Here is an 8,916-nt window from a genome sequence, read left to right as displayed (position 1 = left end):
TCCGGTTTATCGGTGACTAAGGTGTACTCTTTTTATGGAATTCTTACAGCGGAATTCATGACGGTCCACAGTATGATGAGTAAGATAAAAATTGTTGTCCATTTCTTCAGTGTAGCAAAGCTTGTTAAATCGTCACCGTCCAGATGCTTACAATATAGCTCGTTTGTTTTGCCCATTTTTTCCCCCTCGACTGATAGCATCATGTCCGGATTTCCTGATTTAACTTGGAGTAAATATCTAGGATACATTTATGACATCGTATGTTTGATTCAGGCATCATTCAGATTTCTTGCCCTCTAATTATTATTTAGGACAGAAATAACTTATACATTCCACATCCATAATAAACAGAATTGCTTAGGTTGGAAGGGACCCCTTGAGATCAGCTGGTCCAACCCCACAAGGTCGCCCAGGACCATGTCCCGTCAGCTTTTTAATTCCCCCACAGATGAGGGCTCTACAACCTCTCTGGGCAACCAGTTCCAGTGTTTGACCACCTTTACAGTAAAAAAAAAAAAAAAAAAAAAAAAGTGTTTGGATGAAATTTCATGGGTTTTAATTGTCAGTGCGTGCTACTGGGAAGAATCTGGCTCCCTCTTCTTCATTCCCTCCCATCAGGTGTTTATATACATTCAGCCTTCTCCAGGCTGAACAGTCCCAGCTCTCCCAGCCTCTCTTTACATAAGACATGCTCCAGTCCTGTGATCATCTTTGTGGCCCTGTGCTGGACTCACTCCAGTAAGCCCATATCTCTTTTGTACTGGGGAGCCCAGCAGAGGACACAATGCTCCAGGCATGGCCTCACCAGTGCTGAGTCGAGGGGAAGGGTCACGTCCCCAGAGATTCCAGCAACGCTCCGCCTAACGCAGCCCAGGATGCTCTTGGCTTTTGATGCAATGCAACTGGTGTGAACTCTTTTCGGTAAGAAAATGGAATGATGTGGCAGCTTAACGAAGCTAACTGTGGTTGAAAAAGGAAAAGTGGGTAGCTGGAGCTGGGGCAAGTATGTCTTACAACTTTAAATACAATGTTCAGTTGTAAGGCTGTGTTACTTCTTTATTTGATAAGACTGTCCAGGACACTCAAAATGGCAGCCCTATGACTCCTATGCAAATTCTGTGTAGGTGGCGGAGTTGGACTATTACGGGAGTAATCTCTGTGTGTCTGTGGCTTGAATTGCTGTGTAAGAAGCTCAGAAGCGGAAAAAAGCTCCTTAGGTGGCAGTCTTGGAATGGTATGGGAGTAATAGGGTTTTGAGTTACTGGCAATAATGATGATAAGTCTTGCTGGAAGCCCAGTTAAAGCTTTTTCAGTTTTTATCCTGCACCTCTGCAGCCTCTGGGGTCGTGTCACTGGGCAAGAATGTGGGTGTGCATCTGGAACGCAGCTCCAGCTGCTCTGGCGGTGCCTGAGCCAGGCTGGAGTCCCGCTTTCCCTTTCTTGGTTGTGAACACTCTGCACGGGTGGTAAAAGGCATGAAATATATCATTAGAAGAATCTGCAGCGTTGCCTCTAGTGTGTGGGTAGCATTTCTGGAAGCTATCACGTGTGAAATCAACTTCTGTAATAAATCTGTATTTTAATTTCCTTGTTATTTTGAGTGCAAAGATCGGTCTCTCAGAAGACCGTCTGAAAGCCTGCTGGGAACTATTAGTGTCCTGATTGCACACCAACAAATGCAAACAAATACTCAGCTGGAATCAGAATACTTAAAAAACACAACCTGTTTATTGCTGGGGTAAATGAACTGCTTTCTTGCTCCCCTGAAGAAGGCATTTTATTTTCTCTGGCTGAAAGCAGGATGCTGTGGTTCAGTGACACAGATTAGAGATTATGCCCTATTCAAGTAAGAAGTAGAGGGAGAGAAGTCCTTCATTGAAGTGGTATTGGTGACGTTTGAATGTGCTTAATAATAAAGAAGGTATTAAATGCTTTCGTAACTCTGCAGTTTAAAATAGTCCTTGGTTTGGTACAAATCTGTGCAACAGGGTTCATACAAAAAGACACTACGGCAATTAAGGAACTGGAGGGAATGGTCTAGGAAAAGGCTTGAAACAGATGTAGGATGACTGCGGCACTTAGACTGGAACACAAGAGAGATGGGCTCAGTTCTTTGCTCCGCCACGGACTTCCCTGAGGATCACAGGCAAATCGCTTCTGGCTGAAGACAATAACCACTCAGTTGCCTTCACTGTAGCACCTAACTCAGAGGTGCCAGCCAGCCACCCAGAAGAAATCCAGGACCTAGAGCTAGGTCCCCACTCTCCCTGCACGGGACACAGGGGAAGGTAGACATCTGGTGACCAAAAATGGCCATGTGCTAGTGAATGAGTGAGGAGCTGCTAGGAAGCAGTGGTGAGAGATGTAGGTCTTCATGTCCTGTCCCTGCTCAGCACATACACACCTGCCTGCAGCGGGCAAACCAGAGCCTTGTTCCACTTGGGATCCACAGCTCAGAGTTGTCTCAAAGTGCCAACACCTGTTTCAAGTGAGGACTAACTAGGACTCATTCGTTTCTTGAGCTGCCAAAAGACATGTTGAGACAAAGAGCTATGAGTTGTAAAATGGCCTATTGTTTAAAATACCCATCACTCTGGAGGGTTGGGTCTGGTGTCTTCCTCAGGCTGAAGATTCAGTCTCCCACCTCCCACAGAGTACCCTAACCACAGCATGAGCCTGCAGTGGTGGAGGAGGGAGGCTCCACTCATTGAGCTGTGCCACTGTGGAGCAGACAACGGAGGGGGAGCAAGTGTAAGGGCAGACCTAACGGTTGGGGTGCTGAGAGAGGTGTCCTAGGGCCTGTTTCCCACCCTGAGGCTTTGTTTTGTATTTATCCTTTGACTACTTAATAGAAAATAGCTAAAAAAAAGTCTCCATCAGGACTGAACTGCAGCATTCCTTCTGCAACCTGATTGCCTAAACCACGTGGGTACAGGTTCATGCTTTCTCTCCTATTGTTTGGGTGCTTATTCTTTATTTCCCAGGGACAGATAGAGCGAGGCTGAGAAGGTGCTCCCTGGCCCAGCCGATTGGGTTTCCTGCTGGTTAGGGTGTTGTGCTGGGAGGTGGGGATCCCCTAGGGAGGGATGAAGTGTTGAACTTGTGTTACTCTCTTTATGTGAAGATATTTTAGGCAATTAAGCTCTTATGGAGAAAATGGGTGGCAAACCCACCTCGAGGCTTTGCAAAGAAAGCAGCCGGTCTTGCTGGTTTGTACATCTCTGTACACTGGGTGAGGTTTGCAGCCCCCAGGATGCAGGGTGTTTGCGAGGGGAATGCTCAGGCCCTGATGGGGACTCTCACGGGTGGACCAGGTGTCCAGTTGTTTCAATGGCCCATTCCAGGCCTGCCCCAAAGCAGAAATGTAGGTGTGCAGAGAAGGCTTAGGTGCAACGGGGGAAAGCCTAGTGAGCAATACCTCCAGCTTTGGGCAGCAGCTGAACAGAGACTGTTTGGATTGCAATTATAAACATAGGCTTTGTATTTCTACCTCCTAGTGAGACCTAGCCCTTTTTCCCCATGTGCCTTCTTCATCTGCACAGTGGGAATAAGACTAGATGTCTCCCACAGCAGCAGCGAGAGATTATGTTTCTCCAGATAGTGTAAGGACTGGGGTCACTGAGTTATGATAGCTAGAGGTCCTTCTCAATGTTTTGCTCAAATGCTTGCTATGTCACCTGGACGGGAATTACTGACAAACACCAAAAAGGAGTAAACAAACTTGCTGAGAAGAGAGAAGACAGGGCTGGGATTTAGTGCAGTTTCTACCAACGTATTTTCATGCATGTACGTCCCAGAAATCAAAGCAGAGAACAAAACTGAGAAACTGTTTCCTGACTGTTGGGTGGTGTCCAAAGACGGGGCAGGAATCCATTTTAATATTTTATTGGCAAGATATATAGTCTATAGTGGCTGTAAATCCTCATAATGTAGAAAATATTAATTGTCTTGCATTTTCAGTGGGTTTAAATTACTGAGATTTAAATATACCTGAAATAGCCGTATAGAGCACCCTTCCCTGTACAAGAGCTAACCATCCAACTTTATGCCTCGCAATGGCTGACTTTTCTACTGACTGAAGTCCTGAACACGTTTTCTCAGCGCATGCTGGGGAGCGTTCCGGTTACCTGTTTGTCTCAGGATATGCCCTATACTTTATTAACCTAGGTTTATTATGCTAAGACTTTCCCAGCAGCTTAGAGGTAAAGTAATGGATTTTAAGGGTTTACACAGCAGCAACTCTTTCATTAGCCAGAGTCATCTCGGCAGTTTTATTAATTCAACACGATTAAGCTTTCTTAATACTTGGCTACTACAGGGGCCGGGAGCACTGGGGGGAAGGGGAGAGGGCATGGCGGGAATCTGTACTACCCCAGCATCTGTAGTGCAAGTAATGTTGTACAAATAATTTTCTTGTTATGGTCTGAAAATCATTCCTGCATTCTCATTCCTTAACAAAGTCATTTCAGTTTGAGCTGTTGCTTTTCCCAGCCATTACAGTTACCCTCTCTTTATTGCTTGCCCTCTCCATTATTTTCCTGATAAAACCAGCCAGTCTGATTCGGTTGGATGGATCCTCTGTGCACGTATGAATACTTCTTTGAAACCAAGTTCATTCAAGGTTGCAGACCAGTTTCCTTTCATTGTCTTCTGAGACTCCTGGCTCTGCTCCTCTGCTCCAAACCAGATGCTGGCAGCACTGAAGACATGCAACAGTCACAAGACAGATTTGAGAGGCTTTTGGAAATGTGGCTGACATTCTGGCAGGCAAGACAGACCCATGTTGTCTGAGCACTGATGTGCTTTTTGTCCCTCTACTGTCAGACAGTCATGCAGGGGCAGGTACCAAGATCTCAGCAGCCAAAGATGTCAACCACCATGAAAGCAAAATGGTTAATTTCTTGGGAAAGCATTATTTCAATTTCTGTACTTGAAAATATTGAGTATGGCAGGCTGACAAAAACAGTTCATTCCTGAATGGGAGATGTGAGCTTGAAGCAGCTTGTCCGCTTCTTCAGTTCTTGGCAGGGGAAGGGTCAGTCACTGAGCTGCAAACAGCTGCTTCCAGAGACGAATTTCATCAAGGCTGATGTCAGGACTTGGCTAAAGAATGGCATGTTAGCTGCAAAACCATGAGCCTAATACAAAAACCTGTTTTCAAATTTCAGCATACTAACTGCCAGAGACTGTTAGGCCACATGATTGCAAGATACGACTTGTGCTACATATGAGGAAGGTGAACATGTTGCAGCATCCTAGTGCTCCTCCTTGGGTAGGGTGGGAATGGAGAGCCTGTATCTACAGCCTGGAGTGAAAGACCAAGTCACATAAGCTCTAGCCAGTTTGTCAAGGCCATGGCACGTAAGCAGAAGAAATACCAGTACATGTGGCTAAAATTTGAGACATGCGTACTGCCAATATTTTGAGCTCTATTCAACCACTTGGAAGCATAGGCGAGGCCTTTCTGGTGCTGTTAATACCTCAACTTCACCAAAGGATGCATTGCTGTGGTGCCAACAGAGCACATTAGCAAGGTTGGAGCCCACATGCTGCCAACAACTTGTGGTGTGAGCAGGGAAAAGCCACCTGTTTTCCTTCTGTCTCAAAGCCATGAATACTTACACCCTGCTGGGGTTTTGTGTGAAACCTGGTCACAAAGTGCAACGCTACCACAGCTCAGTAAAAGGTTTTTGTAAAGACTTCTGGAATCTCCAACATGGACTTGCAGAGCACTGTCACTGAGAGCATTCCAAATAATTCGGCTCCATTCTCAGAGAGGTAGCAGACCTGGGCCCTATCCTCTTCTTCCAGACCAATTTCAAAATAACATGAATCTTTTCTCTAGACAGTGGTCATTTAATACCCCAACAGATATTCCCCCCCACCCCCTGGTATTACTGTTTAAATTAAAAAAGAAAGCATGCATTTTAGTCAGTTTTAGTCTGGAGAAGAGGAGGCTGAGGGGAGACCTTATCGCTCTCTACAGCTACCATAATCATAGAGTCATAGAATCTTTAAGGTTGGAAAAGACCCTTAAGATCATCGAGTCCAACCGCTAACCTGTCACTGCCAAGTCCACCACTAAACCATATCCTCAAGCACCACGTCTACCCTTCTTTTAAATACCTCCAGGGATGGAGACTCCACCACCTCCCTGGGCAGCCTGTGCCAATGTTTGACAACCCTTTTGGTGAAGAAGTTTTTCCTAATATCCAACCTAAACTTCCCCTGGTGCAGCTCAAGGCCATTTCCCCTCGTCCTATCGCTTGTTACTAGGGAGAAGAGACCGACCCCTGCCTCGCTACACCTCACCACTACTCTCTGGGCTCTCTGGGCTCGGTCGTCCAGCCAGTTTTTAGTCCAGCGCAGTGTGCACTTGTCCAAGCCATGAGCAGCCAGCTTCTCCAGGAGAATGCTGTGGGAGGCAGTGTCAAAGGCCTTACTAAAGTCCAAGCAGACAACGCCCACAGCCTTCCCCTCATCCACTAAGCGGGTCACCTTATCATAGAAGGAGACCAGGTTAGTGAGGCAGGACCTCCCTTTCATAAACCCATGCTGGCTGAGCCCGATCCCCTGGTTGTCCTGCATGTGCCGCGTAATGGCATTCAAGGTGATCTGCTCCATGACCTTTCCTGGCACTGAGGTCAGGCTGACAGGCCTGTAGTTCCCCAGATCCTCCTTCCGACCCTTCTTATAGAGGGGTGTCACATTCGCTAGTTCCCAGTCATCTGGGACCTCCCCGGCTGACCAGGACTGCTGATAAATGATGGACAGTGGCTTGGTGAGCTCCTCTGCCAGCTCCCTCAGCATCCTCGGGTGGTTCTCATCCAGCCCCGTGGACTTGTGAACATCCAGGTGAAGGAGCAGGTCGGTGACTGCCACCTCTCCAACAACTGGGACTTCATTCTGCATACCATCTCCATCTCCCAGCACAGGGGCCCGACAACCCTGAGGGTGACCAGTCTGACTATTAAATACTGAGGCAAAGAAAGCATTAAGTACCTCAGTCTTCTCCTCATCTTTCCTGGCAAGGTTACATTCTGCATCCAACAAAGGTGGGAGATTCTCCCTGGCCCTCCTTTTGTCACTGATGTATTTATAAAAACATTTTTTGTTATCTTTAACGGTGGTGGCCAGTCTAAGTTCTAGCTGGGCCTTTGCCTTCCTAACCTTTTCCCTGCATAACCTCACAACACCCTTGTAGTCCTCCTGAGTCACCTGCCCCTTCTTCCAAAGGCAGTAAGCTCTCATTTTTCTCTTGAGTCCCAGCCAAAGCTCCCTATTCAGCCAAGCCGGTCGTCTCCCCCGCCTGCTCGACTTATGGCACATGGGGACGGCCTGCTCCTGCGCCTTTGAGACGTCCTTCTTTAATAACATCCAGCCTTCCTGGACTCCTGCCTGAAAGGAGGTTGCAGTGAGGTGGGTGTTGGTCTCTTCTCCCAAGTTACTAGCGATAGAACGAGAGGAAATGACCTCAAGCTGCATCAGGGGAGGTTTAGACTGGATATTAGGGAGAATTTCTTCACTGAAAGAGAGGTCAGGCCCTGGCACAGGCTGCCCAGGGAGGTGGTGGAGTCGCCATCCCTGGAGGTGTTCAAAAAACTTGTAGACGTGGCACTTTGGGACATGGTTTAGGAGGCCTGGTGGTGTTGTGGTGACAGTGGGACTTGATGATCTTAGAGGTCTTTTCTAACCTTAATGAGTCTATGACTAAAATAAGTGTATCATTGCATCTTCTGGGAATGGGTACAACCCGCAGAGAACCTCAGTTTGTTTGGCAGTACAAATGTCCTTTTCCAGGTGCCCCAAGCCAAGGACAGGGCAGCTACTGTGGAAGGGAGAGGGGGTTATCAAAGCAAGGGCAATGGGTGCTCTGAGGCAAATTTCAATATAAATTACCTGCTCATGCCTATAGTCATCTTCTCCACTGTGTTAGTTTTCAAACAGATAACCTGTTATGTACGTTAAAACACAGCAATGGAATCAGCAGTCCATATCTTTGAAGAGGGCAGTCCCACTCGTAGCGATTTGCGACATAGCTGAAAATGGCCCTATAGAGGAGCTTGCAAGTGCATTAAATACTGGTGCAGCTGCAAATCATACATTACTGACAGTTCATATCAACCCCTCCAGGCTTCTCCATATCATGGGTCACAACACAGGAAATTCAGCTTCAGCTCAACTCCAGCACTCATTAACAATGCAATCATAGGTACATTACATGAACTGCTTCTGCCTCAACCTCTGAAGACAAACAGTGAGTACAGTCCGGCCTTATCTATGTATGAAGCTAAATGGCGCTCGGTTGCATACCCTCTGCGAACACGTTACCCAGCCTACAGGCGGACACAGGTCTCGGTGTCTCCTGGAAGAAGGGTGGTAGCAGACATTAGCATTCCCCTCTCCCAAACACAGCGTGCAGATGCCGTCGGGTACATCACAACACACTGCTGTGCATTTTATCGTGTCCTACTCAAGGTCAAGAGTAAGCCAGAAAGTTGTGCTGAACCCCAACCCACAATGTATATACAACACCCTCCTCAGGGCTTAGCTCTGTCCTGGAGGACAGGGCAATGCTGCAGCAGCCCCTTGTGAATCTGCGCATGAGCTCTCTGCTCCTGCAGTTCTTACTTCAAAATAAAAACTGCCTTTGGGACTAGAGACATGGTTATACCTAAGAAAGCACTCACTTGAAACATGTCATGAAGCAGTAATGCAGTTTTTTTGCTCTCAACTCCATGTTTCCTAAAAAAGTTGTGGGAGGGCAGGAAATGCACCTGTAATATGAAATGGCTGGGAAGGGGTTAGCTGCTTCCCTTTGCTGATTTTCAGGCACACGCGTGTATGTGTATATTTTATGACTCATTAAAGGTCCCAAATGAGTTGTTCTGAAGGCTGGTTTCTTTTGAATATCCA

This window comes from Phalacrocorax carbo, chromosome 9 (genome assembly GCF_963921805.1).
Source record: "Phalacrocorax carbo chromosome 9, bPhaCar2.1, whole genome shotgun sequence".
Taxonomy (NCBI): domain Eukaryota; kingdom Metazoa; phylum Chordata; class Aves; order Suliformes; family Phalacrocoracidae; genus Phalacrocorax; species Phalacrocorax carbo.
The sequence above is the reverse complement of the archived record's forward strand: the minus strand, read 5'-3'. Positions refer to the sequence as shown.